General features: G+C 44.2%; 1 long non-coding RNA gene across 1 annotated transcript; it reads right to left on the bottom strand.

Moving 5' to 3' along the window:
• Positions 1-18,994: 18,994 nt before the first annotated feature.
• Positions 18,995-26,144, bottom strand: LOC139052014 (uncharacterized). The gene is made up of 4 exons (XR_011509655.1): positions 25,770-26,144; positions 23,342-23,427; positions 22,513-22,732; positions 18,995-19,125 (listed from the first exon to the last, which is right to left on the bottom strand). It is a non-coding gene; the product is annotated as an uncharacterized lncRNA (long non-coding RNA).
• Positions 26,145-26,713: the final 569 nt, after the last annotated feature.

The following is a 26,713-nucleotide window of genomic DNA, read 5'->3' as shown; positions in this document are numbered from 1 at the left end:
AGACGGCTGCTATCTGATCATCTTCGGACATCGTTCGGGTGGCTACCTGGCGCATGCGTGCTCCATAGAGAAGTTGGCTACGACGGCGGCGCCACACCAGCGTACTTAAGGAGGACGACAGCCAACTGCGACTACAGTTCGGCGACAGTGCACAGGGAACACGGACTTAATTTTTTCCTGTTACTCTGCAGGTGAGGCTACTTGCTATCCTCAAACAAATCCTTACTATCCTTGCACTGTTGCCGAACACAACGTGCGCCACGAGTGTCGTATTGTTTCTCGTTGATCGAGAGCCTACTGTGTGCTGTGCTTGTATCCTTACCCCACTTCTCTTAGCTGCCCGCTTTCGACCTAGTTATGACTAAGGACGCCAAAGATTTTTTTAAGGTCCTTGATGACTTGAAGCGCGAACTTCGGGCTGACCTAAGGGCTTTGAAAGAAAGTGTGAAATTCTGCAGTGACACATGTGATGGTGTAAATGATATCAAGCAAGAGTTAAAGGAATTGCGAAAAGAATTTCAAGGGTTAGTGAAAAGAAATGAAGAACTTGTAGCCGAGAACCGCAAATCGAGCAACAGAGTCGAAGAGCTGGAACAGCATCAGAGATCTAACAATCTGGAAATCAAGGATGTGCCAACAGAAGGAGATGCTACAGAGGTCGTTAAGAAAATTGGCGTCTTTTTGGGTGAGCCAATCGTTGACACAGATATTGACATTTGTCATCGCGTCGCTGTACACAACTCGGAGGAGAAAAACATAGTAGTTCGTTTTGTACAGCGTACCAAGCGAAATGTAATCCTGCAAAAAAGCAAAAAACAAAGGATAACTACGAAAGACCTTGACTACGGAAGAGAAGCTTCTCCGGTATATGTGAATGAACATTTGACTGTCTTAAACAAAAGGCTTCTGGGGGCTGCGATCGCCAAGAAAAAGTCTGCAGGATGGAAGTTCGTGTGGTGCTCTGGAGGGAAAATTCTTGCTCGAAAAGACGATGGCTCGGTTGCTATCAGAATTGCTAAACAGTCTGATCTGGAGAACATAAACTAAGGATAATGGTGCACCCACCTGTTCGACACACTTCAGAAAAATGATGGCAGGACAAAATGATTGCCAGTACTACGATTGCCAAACTTTTAATCAAAAGCACAGTTCAAACGAAAGACAATTTTCAGTTATACATATAAACATGCGAAGCCTAAAAAACAAAGTGGATAGTCTTGAGATACTTCTTCAGTCCCTACACATTAATTTTTCTTCAATAGTCTTAACAGAAACTTGGCTAACCCACACAGACACGGCACCGCATCTTCCTGGTTATAAGTGCGTAAGCCTTAGTAGGGATATAAAAAGGGGCGGTGGTATAGCAATTTTTATAAAGGAGAGTGTACATTATGAAGTGCTGAGCGACCTGACTAGATGCGATCAAGTTATTGAAAGCCTGTTTGTCAAATTGTCGAACGTCACTGTTGGCGCGATCTACAGACCGCCAGCAGGCAAATCGATGGAATTTATCGACTTCATTGACAATGCTCTTCGCACTTTACAGACTGTAACAAAATCATTTATGCTTCTCGGTGACGTCAACATAGACACCATATCAGATAGTCCATGCGCAAGAGACTTTCATGACATACTAAATTCCTATGCCTGTTCTAATCTGATATCACTGCCAACCAGGGTCACAGTAGATACTGCCACGTGCCTTGATGTGTGTGTTACCAACATAGATGATGCAAATGTTACGGCTGGTGTTCTCAGATATGACATCAGCGATCATTTGCCAGTGTTCTGCTTGGGCTTTCCTTCCGAGAAAAATAATGTTTTTCCTAAAGAAAAAATTTTGTATCGAGCAATAACTAATGAAACCTTGATGACGTTTCATAACTATATAGCAGAAGAGAACTGGGATGATGTGTTCAAGCAACGTAACGCCACACTGGCTTACCAAGTCTTTTTGATGAAATTTCAACATTGCTACGATTTGGCCTTTCCACTCCGAGAAAGTACTCAGAAAAGTAAACGGATTAGAAAACCATGGGTTACTAGGGAGCTGCACAGAAAAATAAAGGAGAAAAACCGAAAATTTCAACAGTTTCTTAAAACCCGAGATCCATGTGTACTGAATGAATTCAAACAACTGAGAAACAAATTGAACTCGGATCTAAAATACGCAAAGTCCAATTATTTCCAAACTAAATTCCAGGATGTTCAAAATGACGGCAAAAAGACATGGGAGCTACTAAATAACATATTAGCAAGAAATCAAGCTGACTGTGGTGTGAAGGAAATCTGCATTGACATTGTGCTTCTAACTGGGAACAATTTAGTAGAAGCTATGAATCAACATTTCGTTAAAGTAGGTGTTTATTCAGGACGGCATGGCACTTCCAGTGACTGCGTACGTATAAATAGCTTGATGGAGTCAATCATGTTTGCCCCTACAACGTCTCATGAAATCGAAACAATAATAGGAAATCTAAAAAACCAAGTCGCTTGTGGAGACGACGGGATAAAAGTTTTGCCTATTAAGCATGTGGTAAGCTTGAAAAGCCCCATATTATCGCATATAATAAATCAGATGCTTCTTAGCGGAGATTTTCCAGACGATTTGAAGATCGCAAAAGTTACACCTGTCTACAAAGGCGGTGGTGAGACCAACATTAATAATTATAGGCCCATTTCAGTTCTCACAGTGTTTTCAAAGGTATTTGAATACGTCATCAATCACAGGCTAAGCGGTTTCTTTAATAAACACCGAGTAATAACAGAAGCTCAGTACGGCTTTCAAGCAAACAAATCAGCAGAGATTGCTCTCGTTGACATAAAAGATAAGATAATTGAAAATATAGAAAAAAGATTGCTCACTCTTGGCTTATTTATAGATTTCAGCAAAGCCTTCGACACTGTTCAACATAACATATTGTTAAGAAAATTAGAAAAATATGGTATTAGAGGAGTAGCAATAAAACTAATCCGGAGTTATCTAGAGAAACGTTATCAATATGTGCGTGTTAACAATTGGTCCTCCAGCAAACTCGAAGTACAACAGGGCGTTCCCCAGGGCTCTATTCTGGGACCCCTACTTTTTCTTATTTATATAAATGATATTATAGCAATACATGGATCCCCGCAATTAATAATGTATGCAGACGATACCAATGTTTTTTTCACCGGAGAAACCATGCAATCTTTAGAGACGTCTGTTAATGACTACTTATTACAGTTATCTGCATGGCTTCAAAGAAATCGCTTGAGTCTAAATATAAATAAAACAAAGTACGTCATTTTTAAGCCAATCAATAAACATGACTGCTACCCGGTTAACATTAGATTTGAAGGACGCTTGCTGGAACAGGTTACTGAACAAAAGTTTTTAGGTGTCTGGTTTAACCACAATCTCTCATGGAATACTCACGTTATTCACCTAAAATCAAGCCTTTCTCGCAACATTGGTTGCATTTACAAAGTACAACATCTAATACCCAAACGTTTAAAGCAGGCACTATACTATTCACTGGTTTACTCTAGAATGAGCTATGGAATCTTGACTTGGGGAACAACAACGGCTACTAACTACTACAAACTTAATGTATTACAAAAGCAAATGTTGCGCATACTGGAAAATTTTAAAGGCAACAAGCAGTTATTGAGAACACAGCCATTATTTACCAAATATAACATGTTGAAGGCTGACCAGGTGTACTACTTTAAGCTATTGCAATGGATCAATAAATACAAGTTACATATTTCCGCAGTGCCCAGCTCAAATTCATACAGTACCCGAAACCCAAAACGAAAAATGCCGCAAGTTAGAACCAACTACGGAAGGCAAGCATTATCTTTTCAGATAACCAATGCTCTAAACAGAAGAGATATGCAAGTCGACTTTAATAAAAATGTACATACATTTAAGAAATACTGTAGGAAGTTTCTTGTGAACAGTGACATTATGTTTTCATTATTGTAAATTACCTCACAAAGTGCGCTTTGTTCTCCCATGCCATGCTTCTCTCAACTAGTGCAATTTTTATACACGGCTGTGAAATTGTGCTTGGTTATTGTGTCTTGGTTTTGTGATGAGTGCCATGGCTATGAATGATGTTGTTGAACGTGCCGACTGATAACTAAATTGCTGTGTTCTGTATTTACGTTGCAGCCATTATGTTGAGCATGTAATTATTTTGTACCAATTATTTGCTTACTTCATATTCGAGCAGTGACTAGTCTCCCTTTTTAATATTGCCCACTGTCTGAACCTATGTCTGTCTGACTGAACTTTGTTGATGTATTTTGTCTGTGTATATTGTGCAAGGGGGCCGGGGCCCTTGTCAGGCGCTCTGTCGCCTTTAGCCTCCGCCCCCTCTTAGACTGTGTCTGAGGAAATAATAAAGAAAGAAAGAAAGAAAGAACGGAGGAAGCCTAAAAAGAGTGAAGAAGAAGCTAGGAATAGGCAAGAATCATACAAGATGTGGACGTGCTCGACAAGGTGCGCTGCAGTGACCATAGGATCGTAAGAACTCAAATTAGCCTAGATTTGAGGAAGGAACAGAAGAAACTGGCACATCAGATGCCGATCAATGGCTTAGCGATAAAAGGTAAAATAGAGCAATTCCGGATCAAGCTACAGAACAGGTATTCGGCTTTAACTCAGGAAGAGGACCACAGTGTTGAAGCAATGAACGAAACTCTTAAGGGCATTATTAAGGAATGTGCAATAGAAGTCGGCAGTAACTTCATTAGACAGGATACCGGTAAGCTATCGCAGGATACGAAAGATCTGATTAAGAAACGCCAATGTATGAAAGCCTCTAACCCTACAGCTAGAATAGAACTGGCAGAACTTTCCAAGTTAATCAACAAGCGTAAGACAGCTGACATAAGGAAGTGTAATATGGATAGAATTGAGCATGCTCTCAGGAACGGAGGAAGACTAAAAACAGTGAAGAAGAAACTAGGAATAGGCAATAATCAGATGTAGGCGTTAGGAGAAAAAGCCGGCAATATCGTTACTAATATGGATGAGATTGTTCAAGTGGCTGAGGAGTTCTATAGAGATTTATACAATACCAGTGGCACCCACGACGATAGTGGAAGAGAGAATAGCCTAGAGGAATTCGAAATCCCACAGGTAAGGCCAGAAGAAGTAAAGAAAGCCTTAGGAGCTATGCAAAGGGGGAAGGAAGCTGGGGAGGATCAGGTAACAGCAGATTTGTTGAAGGATGGTGGTCAGACTGTTCTAGAGAAACTGGCCACCCTGTATACGCAATGCCTCATAACCTCGAGCGTACCGGAATCTTGGAAGAACGCTGACATAATCCTAATCCATAAGAAAGGGGACGCCAAAGACTTGAAAAATTATAAACCGATCAGCTTACTGTCCGTTGCCTACAAAGTATTTACTAAGGTAATCGCAAATGGAATCATGAACACCTTAGACTTCTGTCAACCAAAGGACCAGGCAGGATTCCGTAAAGGCTACTCAACAATACACCATATTCACACTATCAATCAAGCGATAGAGAATTGTGCAGAATATAACCAACCCTTATATATAGCTTTCATTGATCACGAGAAAGCGTTTGATTCAGTCGAAACCTCAGCAGTCATGGAGGCATTAAGGAATCAGGGTGTAGATGAGCCATATGTAAAAATACTGGAAGATATCTATAGCGGCTCCACAGCCACCGTAGTCCTCCACAAAGAAAGCAACAAAATCCCTATAAAGAAAGGCGTCAGACAGGGAGATACGATCTCTCCAATGCTATTCACAGCATGTTTACAGAAGGTATTCAGAGGCCTGGAGTGGGAAGAATTGGGGATAAAAGTTGATGGAGAATACCTTAGCAACTTGGGATTTGCTGATGATATTGCCTTGCTTAGTAACTCAGGAGACCAATTGTAATGCATGCTCACTGACCTGGAGAGGCAAAGCAGAAGGGTGGCTCTGAAAATTAATCTGCAGAAAACTAAAGTAATGTTTAACAGTCTCGGAAGAGAACAGCAGTTTATGATAGGTAGCGAAGCACTGAAAGTGGAAAGGGAATACATCTACTTAGGGCAGGTAGTGACCACGGATCCGGATCATGAGACTGAAATAACCAGAAGAATAAGAACGGGCTGCGGTGCGTTTGGCAGGCATTCTCAAATCATGAACAGCAGGTTGCCACTATCCCTGAAAAGGAAAGTATAACAGCTGTGTGTTACCAGTACTCACATATGGGGCAGAAACCTGGAGGCTTACAAAAAGGGTTCTGCTGAAATTGAGGACGACGCAACGAGTTATGGAAAGAAGAATGATGGGTGTAACGTTAGGGCATAAGAAAAGAGCAGATTGGGTGAGGCAACAAACGCGGGTAAACGACATCTTAGTTGCAATCAAGAAAAAGAAATGGGCATGGGCAGGCCATATAATGAGGAGGGAAGATAACCGATGGTCACTAAGGGTTACGGACTGGATTCCAAGGGAAAGGAAGCGTAGCAGGGGGCGGCAGAAAGTTAGGTGGGTGGATGACATTAAGACGTTTGCAGGGACAACATGGCCACAATTAGTACATGACCGGGGTAGTTGGATTAGTATGGGAGAGGCCTTTGCCCTGCAGTGGGCGTAACTAGGCTGATGATGATGATGATGACCTTCCGCAGTGGTTCGAAAATAAGCAGCGGCAGCGCATGGAACTTACTTAAGTGGACGCCAGATGACGTTGCTCAATCCGGAAGCGGAAGTGCACACTTTTTTTTTAGAGCGAAATCCAATTTGGCCATTTTTTCCGGTCGCGTACACTGGTATGCGCCGTGCTTGCCCTGCAGGCTATGCGACATGCCTCAATGCCTACGCTGCCGCGTAGCTGGTGCGTTCTAATTGCCAAGAGCCTCTACTGACGCCCATACAAACAAGCCACAAGTGATTGAACAGAACGCGCGACTTTATTGGCAGAAGACAAGCAGTGTACATTCTCCTGCAATAGCAGAAATAAAATTTGAATGTCGAGATACGCTGGAATCATTGACGCGAGCTCGTAAACGGCTCACCGTCGTCGTCGCACGTGGTGGCCAGGTTAACGAGCGACAACCAGCAGCGGAAACATATTGCACAGAGTGTGCCACCTGTTTTCAGCAACAGTCGCCGTTAAAAATGCCCAAATTGCATTGCGAAGCAATCGGGTGAAGCAGGCATCTGCTGCCGCAGCCTACACAGCGACATGGGCTACCCTGGATTTGTGCCGTTCATTCCTTTCGAACCTGCACGTTTCTTTTCTTTCGGGGGCCGCTAATGTGTGGCTCACACTTGGTGTCTCACATTGTCTCAATATGGACAAGTCGCTTTCGTGGGCATCGCCTTCATCAGCTACTTTTGCGGGCCTTTCCAACCATCTGGCTATCAACTTCATACGCATCGAACTATGTAAGCATGAATGCTGGTCTCCGTTCATGCCTAATCACGGCCGAGAAAGGCCAGAGGCACAATTTGCCCATTGGTGCAGCAGGAAAGGGCGAACGGGGAGCACGAATCACGGTGCATGAAAATTGGGAGTCTACATCACTGTGCAGGCTGCAGGAGCGAATGCTTACTTCGAGAGGCTGCTTCCCAGTGCTACCTACCAGGCCGCAATATTCTAAATACATAACACTGCGACCATAGCCAAGTGACATAACAGCAAAATTAAACAGCAATCAATCACCACATAAGGTTCACACAATACATTATACATTGGCTACGAAGCATATGACAACAGTGAGCATTCACATACACGGGTCTCTTACGGTACATTCAGCCGCCTACCTACAGGCGTAATGCTTGCCTTCGTCGCACGTGGTGGTCTAATAATGAGCGACAACCAGCAGCAGAAACAGATTGGACAGAGTGTCCCACCTGTTTGCAGCGACAGTCGCTGTTAAAGATCAGAAACTTGCAGTGCGAAGCAATCGGGTGACGCAGGCATCTGCTGCAGCAACCTACACAGCGACATGGACTACCCATCATTTTAGCATTGACTCCTTTCCAACCTGCACGTTTCTTTTCTTTCGGAGGCCACTAATGCGTGGCTCACACTTGGTGTCCCACATTGTCTCAATATGGACAAGTCGCTTTCGTGGGCCCCACCTTCATCAGCCACTTTTTCGGGCCTTTCTACCCAACTTCATACACGTCCGACCATGTAAGCACGTATGCTGGTCTCCTTTCATGCCTAATCGCGGCCGAGAAAGGCCAGAGGCACAATATGCCCATGGCTGCAGCAGGAAAGGGTGAACGAGGAGCATGAATCACGGTGTGTGTAAATTGGGAGTCTATGTCGCTGTGCAGACTGTAGGAGCAAATGCTTACTTCGAGAGACTGCTTCCCAGTGCAACCGACGAGGCCGCAATATTTGAAAAACATAACACTGCGACCGTAACCAAGTGACATAACAGCAAAATTAAACAGCAATCAGTCACCGCATGAGGTTCAGACAATACATTATACATTGGCTACGAACCATCTTACAGGCATAATGCTTGCCTTTGTCGCATATGGTGGTCTGGTAACGAGCGACAACCAGCGGTACAAACAGACTGGACAGAGCTCGCACCTGTTTGAACCAACAGTTGCCGTTGAAGATGAGCAACTTCCATTGCGAAGCAATCAGGTGACGCAGGCATCTGCTGCCGCAACCAACACAGCTATATGGACTACCCGGCATTTTAGCGTTAACTCCTTTCCAACCTGCACATTTATTTTCCTTCAAGGGCCGCTGTGTGTGGCTCACACTTTGTGTCCCACTTTGTCACAATGTGGACAAGTCGCTTTTGTGGGCATTACCTTCGGCAGCCATTCTTGCGGGCCTTTCCGCCCATACGGCTATCAACTTCATACACTTCGAACCATGCAAGCACATATGCTGGTCTCCGTTTGGAGCAAACCATGGCCGAGGTAGGCCACAAGCACGGTTTGCCCATGGCTGCAGCAGGCCAGAACGAATGGGGCGCACCAGTTACGGTGTGTATATATTGGGAGTCTGTGTCGCTTTGCGGACTGCAGGAGCAAATGCTTACCTCGAGGGACTGCTTACCAATGCAACTGACCAGGCACCCACATCCGAGGAACGTAACACAGTTACCACAACCAAGTGGGGCAGCAAAACCAGATTCTGTAATCAATCACTTCAGTGTAGCTTGCACAAAGACCCAGGCTATCAAGGAAGAGGAGCAACCATGAACGTGACTAGGAATATGAAAAATGAGAAAGCTTGCATTCAAGAGAGAAGCCACTCTGCTCTGCAAGCAGTGAAGGCTAAAAACATCAAGAAAAGTAAAATGGTGCACAGCACATGTGCATAGGTTAATGCAAGACACATGCCAATGCTGCATCAGCTATTTCAGGAGAGGAATTGCGCATGACAACATACACTAGAAGATACTGCTACAGATATGTTATGCTACTAGACAGTGACTGGTATAAAGTATCAGCGAAGAATCGGTTGACCTTTATGTTTGGATGAGGATGAATGATCTCTAACAAAAATGGGCAATGAGAAAGCTTGCATTTATAGAAGAAAAATTACACTTGGCACAAACGGAATTGACATGGCTAGGAAGCTGATTAAGGGCAAACTGACGGAACTCGATCTTTTGGCCAGTGTCGTCCGTGCTTGGTCAGATGTTGGAGGTGCATCTGAAGACGATGAATTTCTAGAAAGTCCTTCTTGAGTTACCTGGATGACTCAGCCAAATGTTCGTGCTGGTGGAATGGTGGCTGAAGCTCTACAGTCCTCTGCAGACTTGATATCTCATCGATATTCTTCTGCATGCGCTTCTTTGTTCTTGGTGTAAAAGCCTTGCAAATTCGGCTCCAGCCCCTTCCTGTTGGCGCAGGTAGGAACTTCTGCGATGACCAAGTTGTGCTTGGCGTAGACTCTGCTGGGGCAAAACGGTGACATGAGATACAGCACAGATTAGCCAAACTTATGTGTGTTTTCTTTTATGTTCGAACCAATTATACTGAACCATAAATATGAACAAACATTCATATCTGCTGCAAACAGCAAGCCAATACAGCATATATTAAACATATTTATTTCTGAACCTTGTGTTGTTTACCTTGCAGTAGTAGCCAACGTCCACACAATGACCTTGTTGCAGCAGGCAGCAGCTTCTGTTTAGTGCGTGGAGTGTGTTGCTTTATACTGGTGCCGTCCTCATTACTGCATGTCTGGAACAGAAATTTTGACTGAATCAGAAATTGAAAAAGCAAAGTTTTGCAATATGAAATGCATAAAGGTGTGACATATATGTTATGATTTGCGACTACCGAACACATGCAAATGTACACTGTCTGTTCTAGGGTGCTTAAGCAGCATGTTAAATAAATATTGTTATTGTCCATAAAATTGATGTCTGCCTAACTACAATGCATGTCAACAGCTTAAGTATTATTAAGATCATAAATGAGACCATTTGTGCGTTCATTTATGCACTAGAAGAGATCACACTGCTGGTTCCACAAGCAAAGGCATGAAAGTCATGAAGCTATTAGAACTGATGCATTATTTTTCTGCGCCAACGTGATGCACCGCTTCACTACTGCAAAAATAAATGCCCTGAGGTAAACCAAACTGAACAGCAAGAACATTTCAAACCAACAAGTACGATATGTGGGTGAATTATCATTCTTGCAACTGTTTAATACATTAAATTCTGTACTTTCACTTCATTTTACCAAAAGATTATTCGGTTTTGTGGATGAAAGACGTTGCCCGCGGACTCGAAAAAAGAGTTTAATATGTATATTGATAAGGCTGCTCAGTCACCTACGACCACGGCTACATAAAGATGAAAAATGAGACGCGCGTTCCGATATCGCTCTTTCCTTCCTGGTTGTGTGTGTAAATGACAGCCTCACAAGTAAAGGTTTATTTAGGAAACAGCAACTGAGATCCTGACTGCCCATATGTAATGCAGGATCTAGTTCGCCAACTTGTGCCCGCCTGAAAGGTAATGAGACGGATATTATATAACGATTCAAGCAGCGGTGTTAAATGACTCACCGTTATTGCCGTTGTCAGCCGCAGCAAAATCCAGCTCCCGTTTCGATGCAGACGTGTTCCGAATGGTTCACGACCGAACCCCATCTTCCGGGCTTACATGTCCGCTTGCAAACACGTAACTTCACCCAAAGTTAAATAACGCGAGACATCGAAGCGCAAGAAACTAGTTTTAGAAACAAAGAAGCAACCAGTCTGCAGAGTGTACGAATGAATGAATCCGTGGCGCCGTGCACTCGAAAATACCGGCAAAAAGTTTAAATCCAGGCCAGAGGTCACATGAAAAATCGATGATGCTGAACGCTATTTGCGTTTGTAATGACGAAGAAACAATAAACTTACTAACAAAGAGTACAATATCTAATTAGCAATAATAATTTTGCCCTGTTTTTTATGTAAAAAAATGCTTCGGTAATTGTAAGAGAATGTTTGTAAAATAAAATTGCGCTTACTACGACGCCTCTACCGGGAAATGTTGGAACTAACGTTAGCATCCCGAAGCGATTCTACTACGCTGGTTTTGTTTGCAGCGGCGCGCGGTCGATTTTTTCGCCCTCTGTGGCCATTTGTTGAACTTCAGAGTGTGCTACCCCTGTGCGCAGTCGGCATCGCTCACTCCTGCGGCTTGTCTGGCACATGACGTATGCACGCGCGCATGGAGGAAGGAAGCTGAGGAGAGGCCCTACCCCCTCCGCGTGCTAGGAGAAAAGTGTGGAGGAAATGACGTAGTAGGTTCTCTTTTTTGCTCATATTTTATTTCTTTGCAGTAGCGGCCACGCCTTTCGCGCCACAATGGTGGCTTTGTTTTGGTTCTGTGCGCTCACACGTGTTGCTCCGTACGTTTCGTACCACGGCAAAGGCGCCGTGCGGCCAGGTTTGCGTTGGTCTCCGTGTTTTGTTGCACTGCGTTATCTGGACCGTGCTCTACCGGATGTTGCTGCGGCCAGGTGGGACAGGAGGAACTAAAGTTCGTGAAATGAACGCGCATGCAACGCTGTACGCAATGTACCGCGCCACGGCAATGGCTACGGACGAAGGAATATCCGCGGGAAATGTTGCCCTCTTTCGCGGAATCATGCTAATGTGCTAACGATTGCTTAGTATTGCTGCGGAGCGCGCGTGTCCGAGTAGCACGGTTGCGCGCAACGCGGCATGGTTTCGCGAGAAATGTAAACAAGAGAGAAGAGCTGGCCCGATAGGTGGAGTAACACCATGAGCAACGCCAATTTCCGGCTTCACTTTAGCTTCACAAAGAGTGACGTCAGGGCCTCTCCTTAGTCTCCTTCCTCCGTACACGCGCGTCTGGCGTGCCGCTAGCTTGTTGCTAGGCAACGCAACAAAAATAGGTCGCAAAGTACAAGTTCATTTACACGCAAAACTGTTTCACTCTAAGTGGGAAAGAATAAAAAGAAATAAAACGTTGTCTGTAAGCTTATTTCACATTCATTTTTTTCTGATGCGTCAACTAACGGATGGAGTTGAAACTAGGCGTGACGTGGTTCCTGTTGCCAGTTTTTGAAGAGTGTCCCCTCTTGTTGAATTTCTTTCTCTATGGTAAACCACAATAAACTATTTTTATTAAAAGCAGGTAATAGAGAGGTTTAGCGTGTCCGGTATTTGGGTAAACGCAGCTGGACGAGGCGTTGGGGCCGAGCCGTAAACGGGAGCGGCCTGCATTGTGCAGCCACTTTGTGGCGCAAAGCTCAAACAGGCAAGAACAGCTAATATTGCAGTAACCAAGTGTATATTTCTTTGCTGCGGGTGTAAATTTTTGGCAGCAACGCGATTACGCCAGTGCCGAAAATTTACACCAGCAGGGAAGTAGAATTGACTGCAGTATTAGCTGTTTTTGTCTTTTTGAGCTTTGCGCCACCAGGTGGATGCACCATGCAGCCCGCTTCCGTTTACTTCCCCGCCTGCGTTTACCCTAACACCGGACACGCTAAACCTCTCTAACATATATAAAAAACGACGTCTGTCGACTCTTGGCGAAAGAGGAAATCCAAACATACATTTGGTAAACTGAAGGTTGACGTCTCGTGCAGCATAATACGTTGCTGTCTATGTTTTGTTTATTTAAAGCTTCCTGGAAATTTTGACATGCCGTCGTTGTGGCGACAGCGTGCCGGTGCGCTCTGCGGCCAGCTTCTGTACCACCCGGTCGTGAAATGCACACGTGCACACGTCCTCGCTTGCGCAGCCATGTTCTCCGCTGTGTGGCGGGATTGGCGGCTTGTCTCGGCTGGTCTCGCTTCTCGTAAGCTCTCATGCACTGCGAGAGTCACGTGGGTCACGTTACCGCTTAGGGGCAGCGATGTTCTCAGCCACCCCAACAATCCAAGGACGCAAGTAGACGTAGCGGTCTGCGCATGCGCAGTACCATCACCTCTAATACTCGCGTACGCAAGCCGCTCGGGTCCCCTGAACTAAAACTCTCTAATTAAATATAAACCTGATTGCCTTGTGTTGGGCATTTTCTAGTTTCAGTTTGTTACTTTCGGTCGAGGGATCCCATACTGCCGCAGTATATTCTAATAGCGGTCGTACATTAGTTTTATAGAATAAAAACTTTATTTCTTGTGTATATTGTGCTAGTGTTCTGCTCAAGTAATGCAGTTGTCTTAGGGCATTCTTTCCAATATACGAGATACGCACATTCCATCGCAGGTCAGAGTTTATGTGAATTCCTAAGTATTTAAAGGTATTTACAACTAAGAGAGGTTCGTTGGCTATGCGATATGTAACACTTAAAGGATTCTTTTTACCTGTGACAGTCAGTGCTACCGCCTTTTTGGAATTCACAGTCACTTGCCACGTCCAGCAACAATTTTCTATAGCAAATAGGGAATCGCTTAAAAAACAAGGTGGTCGTTAGAACTAGAAATTTCTTGAATTATACAATCATGTGCGAACAGTCGTATTTTAACATGTATATTTTCAGCATTGTCGTTAATGAACACTAGAAAGAAAAGGGGACCTAGGACATAGCTCTGAGGATAGTGGATACTGTACAATGGATCACAACCATGCAATCAATCACGTAATCGAGAAATTGGCAGAGTACAGTCAAACCTCTCTACATGACTTTCATAGATTACTAAAAGGCATTTGATCCAGTAGAGATACCAGCAGTCACAGAGGCACTGCGTAATCAAGGAGTAGAGAAGGCTTACGTAAATATATTTCAAAATATGTACAAAGAGTCTACAGCTACCATAATTCCTCACAATGAAAGTAGGAACATGCGTATAAACAAAGCGGTCAGACAAGGAGACATTATCTCTCCAATGTTATTCACTGCGTGCTTGCTGACTGTTGCGTTTGTTGACTTCTCATGATATGACTGCGTGCTTGGAAGATGTATTAAAGCTTTTAAATTGGGATGGCTTAGGGCTAAGGATCAACGACGAATATCTGAGCAACCTTCGGTATGCAGATGACATTGTCCTATTAAGCAACACTGGGGACGAGTTGCAACAAATGATTGAGGACCTTAAACGAGAGAGTGTAAGAGTGAGGTTGAAGAATAATATGTAGAAAATAAAGATAATGATCAATAGCCTGACAAGTGAACAAGAGTTCAGGATCGTCAGTCAGTATCTAGGGTATGCGAAGAAATACGTTTACCTAGGACAATTACTCACAGGGGACCCTGATCAAGAGAAGGAAACTTACATAAGAATAAAATTGGGTTAGAGCGCATACGGCAGGCATACCCAGATCCTTAATGGAAGCTTACCATTATCACTAAAAATATAGGTATACAATCAATGCACTCTACCGGTGCTAACATAAGGGGCAGAAACTGGGAAATTGACAAGAAAGCTCGAAAACAAGTTAAGGACCGCACAAAGAACGATGGAACGAAAAATGGCAGGTGTAACTTTAAGAGACAGGAAGAGAGCGGTGTGGATCAGAGAGCAAACAGGCATAGCCGATATTCCAACCGATATTAAGAAATGGAGCTGGGCAGGTAATGTAATGTGCCAGTTGGATAACCTTTAGGGTTAGAGAATTGGTGCCAAGAGAAGAGAAACGCAGTCGAGGACGGCCAAAGACTAGGTGGGTTATGATATGAAAAAATTCGCAAGCGCAAGTTTGAATCGGTTGGCGCAGCACAGGGGTAATTGGAGATCGAAGGGATAGCCTTTGTCCTGGAGTAGGCTTAAAATAGGTTGACGACGACGACGATGATGACGATGATGATAACGACGGTGGTACCAGATAGCGTTTCGGCGACCTTCAACAGCGTCTGCTTAGAGATCGAACGGGATTGAGCATCAGAGAAGGTTCGGCAGGGAAGACGGGGTGATGTTAAAAAGAATAACAGGAGTTTAATACATCGTTACGGGTTAGCGATGCGCTCCAAGACTGAAAGTACAGAAACGTTCGGCGTGCGCGCTCCTGCACGCAAGGGCGGAGGTTTCTACATGGTCTCTCGCTGGCCTACCCTACACCATCCGGACAATCTCATTCTCTCTTGCTCCCTGGTAGAGGGTCATGTCAGCACACTTGTCAGTTCACAGAGAGGAATACGGAGAAAAACCCCTCCCTGGCAATCCACACAAAGGAATACGGAGAAAAACAACTCACTGGTGTACAGGTGGGAAGCGTAGGTCACATGGGGTCAACACAATGGTCAACCCGCACACTGGAATTCGGAGAGAAACCACTCCCTGGCGTAAAGGCGGTAAACGTAGGGCAAAGGAAAGTAGGATTTGCACCGGCGCATAATCCCACTGCACACACCCGTTGGACATGTCTTTTCATGTTGACATGCGTGACGATCAGGCACGTCAAGTTTCAGGCGCTTGGCATCCGTTTCCTTCATCGCCGCACACTGAACCGTAACAGGCGTCAGAGGAGGTTGTGTTGCCGAGGCTAGCGGCCAGAGGTCATACTCAATCCCAGTTTTTTAACGCGACAGCGTTAAGGAGCTCGTGTCGCAGAAAAGCCGGTGTCGTCGGCGTCGGTGTCGGCGTTGGCGGCGTTGGCCGTGAGCGATAAATCCCAGCAGGCACTTCATGAGTAAAAAACAACTTGCAAGATGGGCTGGGTGGGAATCGAACCAGGGTCTCCGGAGTGTAAGACGGAGACGCTACGACTGAGCCACGAGCTCGATGCTTCAAAGCGGTACAAAAGCGCCTCTAGTGAATGCGATGTTGCCTTAGAAACGAGCTCTTATTTTCTAAGGCTCAGGCGTGCTTCGCTTGCTCAGGCGCACATTTCGTTGCCACGCCGAACGCTGCGTTGCTCGACGCTCACCGCGTCCATTGCGGGGCGCGTAGTCGCTGGGCCGTAGCCCATTGTCTTACACCCCTTGGCGGGTCGACGGGAATGGTGTCGCGTTCCACTCTTGAAGGCGAAGCTTAAGCGTCCTCCAATTTTTTTTTTGTCTTTCATGCATCCGTGGACTCATCCCTCCGCAGGGTAGCCCTCTCAGGGAAGTAAACCGGTTCAAAGGTCGTCTCTCAGGGAGACGCGCTCTCTTTGGCAGAGACAAAATTTTGTCTGGATTACCGTACCCGACCGGCGGCTGAGCTCGCCGCCAGACTGATCTGGTGTGACGACATGTGAGCCCATTCCTTATTGCGAAGCGGACGTCATTCCCCAAGTGCTTACTGGTTACTTTACCGCTCCTCAAGCAATAAATATTGCTTGATCATACGCCAATCGTTTCGCCTTATTCGCCGGAACCTACCATATAGTTACGATTTACATGCACTAATGGTGAATATGCGGCACGGACCTACTGAAAGTGGCTGAAAGCGAAGCTTGCCTTCAGCTTTAGCAGTGCATAGAGTGTGCCCCATAAGGATAAGATTATGTTTATGGAGCTCGTCTTGAACAAGTCCATAAACAAGCATCATGTTTTAGTAAGTTGTTGTTATTGTTGTTCATTAACTTTGAATAACTAACTTTTACACTTTTGAACATAACTTTTGCAGCAGAAAATGGACAAGAAAAGTGCGATCGATTTTCCTCAGCACAGGTAATTCTGGCCTGTATTGATTACTTAGGAGAAGCAACTGATACATTGCATTCAGCATATAAGAGAGGTTTTAGTCCCATTGTTCAGCAGATGAAAGCCAACTATGATAGGTACCTGGTCACTGTGACATGGCCGGCAACCAGGTAGCTCGGAAGCAAGAACCGCTATCTCTAAAGCCATCGACATAAAGCTCCCATACTCGCGAAGCTATGTAAACTGTTTGTTGGCTGTGCTCATGAGAGATTGCACAGCACGTTATTGGGCTCAACCGGTACATCGATACAGGCGCCTGCCGGAAATAGACTTCGACAAGGCGTTTCGCCTCCCGGCTAAAGTCAAGCGATGCCAAGCAAGCATGCTTCATCTGATTAGCCTGGGCTCCACCTACTATCTACGCTATGCACACCTCCTCGGCCGTGGGGACAGCCGAACTGTGAACGCTGCGAAGTGCCTAAGACTCTTCGACATCAGTTTTGCGACTGGCCTCTCTACGCATCACAGCAGAAGACACTGGATTCTGCGCTAGCAGGGATTGGTCGGCAAACATTCTCTGAAAATACTATTTTGTCCTGAGTTTGTGACAATACAGTACCATCAATAGCTACATGGGCTGCTGGGGACTACTTGAAGATCACCGGACTAGACACAAGGCATCAAAGAAACCACTGTGTTAGGGTATATATGCATCCCTTCTACCTGTCCTCATAGTGTTTTTTCATCACTCTTTATCTCCTTTTATTTTTGCCCTGTGCAAGGTTGCAAGCCCGAGCACGCTAGCTCAGGCCGGCCTCTCTGCTTTTCTAATAAATTATATATATATATATATATATATATATTTCTCTCTCTCTCTCCAGACTACGAAACCGTTGGTAAGGAGCAACAGCTCGTGCTCCAGCCTCGTGCAGCGGAGGCCAAAACCATGTTGGTTGCTTCAATGTTCAGCTTCACGTGCTTCACTACGATGGCCGCGGCGACGAAGGGGATACATCCTGGAGACTCGAGGCATGGACACGATGAGGTGGTCGCAATAAGGTTTGATGCACCTAACGTGGAACGTCTCGCGACCTCGAGGGCACTGATCAGATGAAGGCATCATTGGCTAAACTATGTAGTTCACAAGGGAGTAACGTTCAACGATACAGTAAGGGCCTTGATACTTCATTGACAACTTGGAGGTTGGCTGTACCCACAGCCAGACAAAAGGTGTTATCAGTAAATGCGGGGTCTTTTTGTTAGCCTTGGTGGTCGGAAGTGAATCTAGGGGCGAGTTAACGGTATTCTTGAACACGCTGGACTACTTTGGAAAGTTCGGTGTATTCTGAGGCATGACGATGACAGAGAAGGATTGCATCGAGGGTACATGATTGCTGCCATCCGTATAAAATAATAAAAAAACATTAAAAAACATCAGGTGATTGCACGCAAGATGGCAAAACGAATAACCTTGTCCCATTCGGAGCAATCGGAGGCCATGTACACCGCTCGCAAGCACGTCACCGAGGGTACGATTCAAGCGCTCCCTGAGGCCATTGGTCTGATGAGTGTAGGTACTGGTCACACGATGAGCACTGGAACACGCGACTGGGAGCTTTCTGTCGACTTCCGAAACCAAAACACGATCATCCCTTACAAAAAATGTTGTTGGAAATCCACTGATTTTCCATCGATATATTATTGTACCATCAACAGAAAAATTGTGGAAATTCCATTGGCATTTCATGGAGGATTTGTTGAGAGATCATGGAAAAGTGGCCACCGTGAATCCATTGTATTTCCATGGGAGTATTATGGTGTGGTATTTCCATGGGGTCTCCATGGTATTTTTATTGTGTTGTTTTTCATGGGATCTTCACTGGATTTTCATTGTACTGTTCTTCCACTGGGTTGTCATTGTATTGCGCAGTATCTTCATGAAGTTGTCATTGCATTTAGTCCTCAATGCAATGACTTCATGTAAAATGCTTACTGAGGCTGAATATGAGGTGCAGCCAGCAGTAACAAACAAGAAGGCATATAAAAAGGCATGGTCTTACTTCATTTTATTTATCACGAAAGCAAGGATAGGCTCTTCTTGATGTATGGAACACTGGCTCCCGGAAACTGAGCAGGTGTATCCTGGAAACATATGAGTAGATGAAACAATGTGCAGCTCTGGCAAATTAAATTAGCAGGCAATAGTGATTATTTAAGCAACAAAACTAAGAAATAAATATCTGCTAGAAGCTTTCATGTTTAATCCATGTACTACTGATGTTCTGTATAAGGAGCTATAATAACAGTATAAGGAGTCATGGTAAATGTGGCAAGAGCTTTGTAGAAGCTGCTAGACAAAAAGTATACAAGTGAGCTTCTATGCAGTTTAAACTAGCTTTATGCTTGAATTATCTGCCTGAAAAATCCTGCAATATTTTTGTTTTATCGTTGATTAAATGTTATTACAAATAGCATTATGCTTTAAATTATCTGATGGTCACTATGGCAATGAAAAGCTTGAACATAGCATATGAAAACATTGCAACTGGAATTCACTACTTTCTGTCACACTTTAATTGGTTTAAGAGAAAACATTCAGCATTCTTAAAGTAGGTGCAGCCTGCTGGTTACACATCACAGCAGTGGTGGTCAGACATGCGGCAAATGAACTAAATTAGCATCATGCTCAACGTGACTGTCACACGAATGTGTGGGGCTCTTCCTCTCTGCATTCACTAAGTTCCTGCTAGAGTGAACCTTTCATGCAACATATATATTTGACACTTTATAATAACAATAAGCGCTAAGTTAACCCAAGATGTCCTGAAAAATAGAGCAGGCTTTTCTTAGTAAAGAAACAAAGCTACAAGATAGCTAGCACATAGCAAATCGCCGAGCATATATTGAAATGTGCCATCACAAATAGCTGGTGCAGAAATCAACCTAGGAATATATGTGTGCTATCTGGCCAGCTATGATCTTGAAGCAGCACACTTACATCTGACACGTACACTTAGAAAGGGCGTACACAGGCGCCGGACTGCAACTACTGCTTTATTGCTCAAAGACCCATTTTCTGTAGTGTCTCTTGTGAAGCGTACATGCCCTGATGGCAGTGTGGTATGGCGACAGCCAGAATAAAATGCATAAAAGACACAAATAAAGATGAAATTTTTGGATTTCCACTCTATGAATAACCAAAGTCCAAAATAACAGTGTGCTTCTTCAGAGAATGATACCGAGGGGCAACTGATACACCTATCTTTCCATTTGTCAATTTCTATTGCTTCAAGAATTTCCCGTTTGTTTTTTATGTTCTCTGCGCACAACTTCCGTATCTTTCAATATGGTTTGCAGCCACAATCCTTGCAATGAAACGCTAAATGATCTGAATCTTTAGCCATGTAGTGATAATTGTGCTCAGTTAGCCTCATATTCGAGGACCTGCCCGTCTGCCCAATGTATACCTTGTTACAGGACAGAGGGATCTTATAAACCACTCTCTCTGAACAATTCACATAGGCCTTTCAGTGATTGATTGCACAGGCACTTGTTCCTTTTTTTGCGCCATTCACCTTTTTGCATACGCTCGACAATCACAGAGGCGCGCAAAACACCACATCAATGCAAGCCCTGCGACCTATCTTTAGCAGATTTGGGAAATTGTGTGTACATAAGGCATGACCAGCTTGTAATGCCTTGTGTCTGTGCGTGGATCTGCTCACTATTTCTGTCTTCTTTAGTAAGCATTCTGCAACTGATATCAAGAGCTTCGATGAACACCCAGAGCTCTTGAGGCAGGTTACCTGGTTTGTTAAGCTTGTTTCACATTTGTGATGACATGTTTTTTGCAGTGTGTTAAGAAAGCAAGAGCGGACAGTCACCCTTTTCACAAGCTTTGAATGGGCCGAGTGGTAGGCAAAGACAGCTTTGTTGCTCTTTGGCTCATAAGACCAACAGATTTGATCGGAGGATACATATGCACCAAGGTCTAAAAACCTAATAAAACCGCTGATAGGTAGCTTATGTGTTAGTAACAATGACCTGAGGCATTTATAAAACACTGCATTGGTGTGTATGTTGGTCTTATGAACCAAGGAACAACAAATCTGTCCTTCCCTACCAATCGGCACATTCAAAGCTTGTGAAGAGGGCAATTGCCACCAACACCCCCAATCCCCAACCCCTTGAGCGATGGGAGACCTTGTTATCCAGCCCCGCCCTACCGATTCAGCTCGCACTGACGGACAGGGGCCAGGAGCTGCTGGAAACATATGGGTCCCGTAACTAGGGAACCACCCCGTCTGGTGCCTGCGTGCACCACCGATTTATTTCGGGCCCAGCAAATGTTGCTTCATCATCATCATCATCCACTCTTGCTTTCGTAACGCACTGCAAAAATCATGCCATCACAAATGTGAAACCAGCTTCACAAACAAGGTAACCTGCCTCAGGAGCTCTAGGTATCCATCGAAGCTCTTGATATGTTTCAGGTTACTAAACACAAAAAAGTGAGCGGATCCACTCGCAGTCACAAGGACTGTCAAGGCAACGCAGTCATACCTTATGTACACACAATTTCACACAATCTGCAAAAGATAGGTCAAAGGGCCGGCGTTTATGTAGTGTTTTCCGCACCTGTGCGGTTGTCGAGCCTGTGCAAAAAGGTGAATGGCACAAAAAAAAGACCAAGTCCCTGTGTAATCAACCATCGAAAGCCCTACGTCAATTGTGCAGACGGAGTGTTTTATAGTCCTGTAACAAGGCATACACTTGGCAGACATGCAGGTGCTTGAATGTACAAGGCTAAATGAACACATTTATCACTGCACAGCTAAAGATACATGTCATTTAGCCTTTCATTGCAAGGATTGGGGCTGCAAACCCGTCCTGAAAGATACGGAAGTTTTGCGCAGGAAACACAACAAACATAGCTACAGAAACTGACAAACGGAAAGATAGGTCTATCAGTTGCCCCTTGGTATCATTCTCTGAAAAGGCGTGCCGCTATTTAGACTTTGATTATTCAGAGTGGGAATCCGAAAATGTCACCTATATTTGTGTTTTACCCTCGCTCTTGTCACACCTCACTGCCATCAGAGCATGTGTGCTTCTCAAGTGGCACTACAACAGACGGGTCGTTCTTAAACAATAATGCAGAATGTGCAGTCCAGCGCCTGCGTATGTCCTTTCTATGTGATGCGTATGTGTCAGATGCAAGTGTGCTGCTTCAATATGATGGCTCACCAACTCGCCCATCAGTATCTTTTAAGCAGCTGTGATCAATCCATAGCTCGACCAATCATTTCTTTTATCGGGCCTCTAAAATTTGTGCATAACTTCGTGGCCATAATGCAAATAATGAAAGAAGGGAACTATTTGTTTTTTTTACATGAAATATTAGGAACACTTACTATACTTTATCCAGTTGCTAACAGTACAGTTTGTATAAATAGCCTTTCTTCAACTTATATGCATGTTCTGATTTCATTATTTAAGACTAAATGACTACTAAAATAGCGTACACACCTATCGGTCTCCACGCATACGGTGTTGAGGGCCTCCTCCTGAACCGTCTGGCCACGTAGGCAGCTCTTGCCCACAAACAGTGGCTTGCCGTGGAACCCACCATCAGTAAAGACGTGGTGCAGAAGTGCCCTGACGAATTTTCCACGGCCACTGATAATGTCACAGGTCTGGCTCAGCTGATCGAGGATGTTCTTATCAGCGTCCCGCCACCAATGTCAACCTGTACACAGAAAATTAAGCGACACTTTAAAAGCTCACTTTTGATCACACAGAGCATAAAGGTGAAAAATTTATCATCAAATGGACAAGCCATAAATGAAAGCAGAAGAAAAACAAGTGTCTTGCAGCATCGTTGCATGGTTTGCATTGCAGAGGCATTTCTTTGACAGTTACTTGCAGTTACTGACACTGCAGCACATGTGCACGTGTGCGAACAAATATAAGTTGTTCAGAGGTGGACTTAGTAGTTGCCGGCTGGTTGCCCAGATACACAAGCTATCGTCAGTGAGTGTGATCTCGTACACGATCATTGTTAATGATTTCTAAATACCATACAGCACCAGTAACTTTCCTGCAACGGCTTGCTACCTGCCACTATGCTGGCCAGATATAAATTTTAGTCATAGTCATACATTGCAAGATCAACTGCAAATCTTTAAATGATCCATACAGATCCCTTTCGCTATCTGAAGTGATTCCAGGGGCCAGAAGTTGGGAAACACTGATTTAATCTTGCTTTGTTCACGGAATCACTTCTAATGCACTATATTGCCAAAAAAGAAAGTAAAAGAAAGAAGGGAGAACAACTGGCAGCACACAATAAGCGTACCTCTGTGCAAGCAATTACTGGTTCTTCTGGCTTGTTCTCGATGTTGTTGAGGATTTTTCGTAGCCTCTTCACTCTCTTGCCAGCTTCTGCATAATGAGAAAGCAATACAACCACTGAATAAAAGTAATATGTACTTCAACCATTTCAGCGATAAAGCACCAAATGCTACTTCTTTATGCAGCGAAATATGTCACACTTAATAATGAATTTTGCGACACTTCGGTTCTTTTTGTGCGCCAGTCACTGATGCGTGATTTGGCGAGCCTGGCATTTAACATGAGCCGGGCGCATGACACTTCGTGATAGTCGAGTGAAGCGAAAAGCCTTCCGTTAAAGTGTTGCAGGTTTTCACACACGCTGCACAGATAGTTTTGAATTTAAGAATAGGCATGTTTATCCACAAAATTAATACAAAAAATTAATGGGTATTTCTTTCAAGCAGCAAAAGGGAAAAATCAGTACGATCAATATATTTTAGTTTTTTTAAAGATGCTTCAGTATTCAATATTCCTCATAAATTCTAGTACGGATTGAATACTATCAGACCCAAACACTGCTGCAGTGTGCTTTTTGTCTCGAGTCATGGAGTTCCTTACATAAACCGACTAGAGGGCCTCGACACCTATACTTCCATAAATATTACAGGGCACGTACACAGGAGCTTTTGATGTGGAAGGGCATGTTCAACTGGTTCTTGTTATGTTAGCACTGTTTATTCAGTGTGGCAAAGTAGATTCGCACATGCAGGGAAGGGCCTTAAAGATCCTTTTTTATATTCACAGAAAGCATTAACCAGATGGTGCAAGATTGTTGCCTGCTTTTGATGTGTCATGCAAGTTTGCAATAGCATCAGACACAATGTGCCCTGCACTCTTCTCCAGATGCTGTGGATGCCACTATTTAAAGTATTTTATAAATGCAGTATTACATAACAGCTACACAGTGAAATGCCATCAATAATAAAAAATGTATATAAGTGCTTGATGCTTACGTAACCAAGTGTTTCTTGCTACCAGCTGCTGTGTTAGCAATGTATTTTATTTGTGTGACTGAATGAATTAGTTGAATATTTTTATTGTTCACTGCATATGTTTTAGGAATACTGAAATAGCAAGAACCAAATTCTTTTACCAACAGTTTTTCACAGGGCGTTTAAGAGGGAAATTTCAAAAGAAAGTGTCTGATATTACGACATCTTTATGACAAGGCACTTTTCTGTGTGAACATAAAAGTAGGAATTTGGGTCAGTCCTCCGAAGGAAAAAATATCCCAAATTTGGTCTAAAGGTTGCATCTTTTCTCACGTATTCAGAGGCTTGCATGCTTTCATAATCTTCTTTCTTTTTTTTTTTGCCAGAAAAGAAAGAAGATTGACTATATTTATAGTAACTCCGGATTAACAAGTCTTTTTCTGTGATACACTACAGGTTTGAGTAAAATCTTGTTCTTTAACATATCCAGAGTACACAAATAATTTCGTAGAAATACTTTTGCAACATGAAAAAGATACCCAGGGCTGGGAGAGAAACTGGTGGTGTCAATCAAATGCGCTTTAGGCATTTTTTTTCTACGTTACAACACGGTGGCATTCGATTCGCGAATGATCAACCAGCCTGTTTTATAGGACGATCCGCGTTTATTACACATCTCACGATATCGCCCACGACATTTCTGCATGATTATATGATGACAATACAAGGAAAAGACGGTCCGCCAATTTGATGTTCACATAAACGGCTGTGGCATGGGTCCTGCTGCAACGGTAATACTTGAAACAGGGTCATGCAAGTTAAAAAAAACATTCAAATTTTGTGATTTTACTATCCAAAGCCACGATCTCATTACAAGGCACATCGCAGCGTACGACTGAATTAAATTTGAATCTTTAACAAGCACCCATATCCAAGCACGAGCGTTTTTTGCATTTCGCTCCATCTAAATCCGGCTGCCGCAGCCGGAGTTGCAGCTGCGGCCTCAAGGTCAGTGGCGCAACACTAAGCTACCGCAACGGGTGGGGACGAGCATGACAACAACAGGAACAGGCGCCCTTGTTTTAAGTGGTTCCGTGCATTTCAGTTCGCGATAAACTTGGCTACCGTGTAGTACAGACGAATAGGCCAGGCTGCTAAATACACAGCTTAAACAGACGACATGAGCCCACCTTGGCGCTCGATGGACCGAATGAGCATGCAACACGCTACACATGCACCCGGGACCGGCCCGGCACGAAATGTTTCGAAACACCGATGCCGTGCACCACGCGTGAATCAGACATACAGCTCGGAGTGGTTGACTGACACAGCACCAGCGCCACAGGCGCAAGTCAGCCCGACGTACATCCAGCAACAAAAAAAGCGCCCCGCGACTTCTACGACACCAGTCAGAACGTTGCCGATCAGTTATACACACAATACAAGAAACGTACTTACCGTCAGGTCAGCCGGCGCTCCATTCTTCATGCACGCTTCCACGCAGCCCAGTCGGTGGCATACCTCCGCGTCAGCCAGTGGACGGACGGGTACATTCAGCTTTTCGTCTCCGACGCTCTTGGCAAAAATGTCTCTTGTCGCGCAACAGCAGATCACAACACACACGCATGCTTACAGCTCACGACGCACACAACGCGCACACGGAGACCACGAAAGAAAGCAAAATGGCGACGAAAACAACTGCGAACACAACTGCCAAACAAGCAAACACGCAAAAAAAAAATTTCAATGTTGCTTGTTAACTTCAGTATATTTCGCTAAGTTTGGTAAAAAAAACTTTCCAAAATATTTCGTTCGGGCAGAACTTCTATAATTTCTTTGCAAAGCTGTCAGTTATACACAAAGTGTAATAAAATAAATTATGTTGCTGCGCAAATAGCAATTGTCTGCGTTGAAACAATGATTTAGTATCAATGGCAATGTTGAAGCATAACCTCCGAGATTTCCTCCGTGACGACACATCGTTCTGATCTCGAAGGCTACAAATCCATCAAGTTGTCACAAAGCGATTAGTTGCAAATGGTGGTGATTCACCACTGGTTTGGCTCATTCCCTAAGTGCTCCTTGTTTCAGCCGCGCGAATGCAGTGGCAAAGCTGTGCTGCTTAACCAATGCGCTGAAGGTTACGTTACGCGGCAACGATGGCGCGAGAAGTGAACGGCATCAATCGACAAATGTTTTCTTCTGACAACGGGTAGGTCGCGCTTGCTGATGCGAACATGAGTCTGTATGAGTCGCGTCTCGGTCGCTATATATAGATGTAAAACTTGAATAAATCAAGCAGACTAGGAGACTATTTGTCTCCGCCCTGTTTCAAAAGTTTTTGGTGCTGATAATTATCATCATCATCATCATTTTAGTTGGTCGCGTGACCTCTGCCAATC

The sequence above is a fragment of the Dermacentor albipictus genome, unplaced genomic scaffold (genome assembly GCF_038994185.2).
Source record: "Dermacentor albipictus isolate Rhodes 1998 colony unplaced genomic scaffold, USDA_Dalb.pri_finalv2 scaffold_17, whole genome shotgun sequence".
Taxonomy (NCBI): domain Eukaryota; kingdom Metazoa; phylum Arthropoda; class Arachnida; order Ixodida; family Ixodidae; genus Dermacentor; species Dermacentor albipictus.
This window is presented reverse-complemented; position numbering and strand designations above follow the sequence as displayed.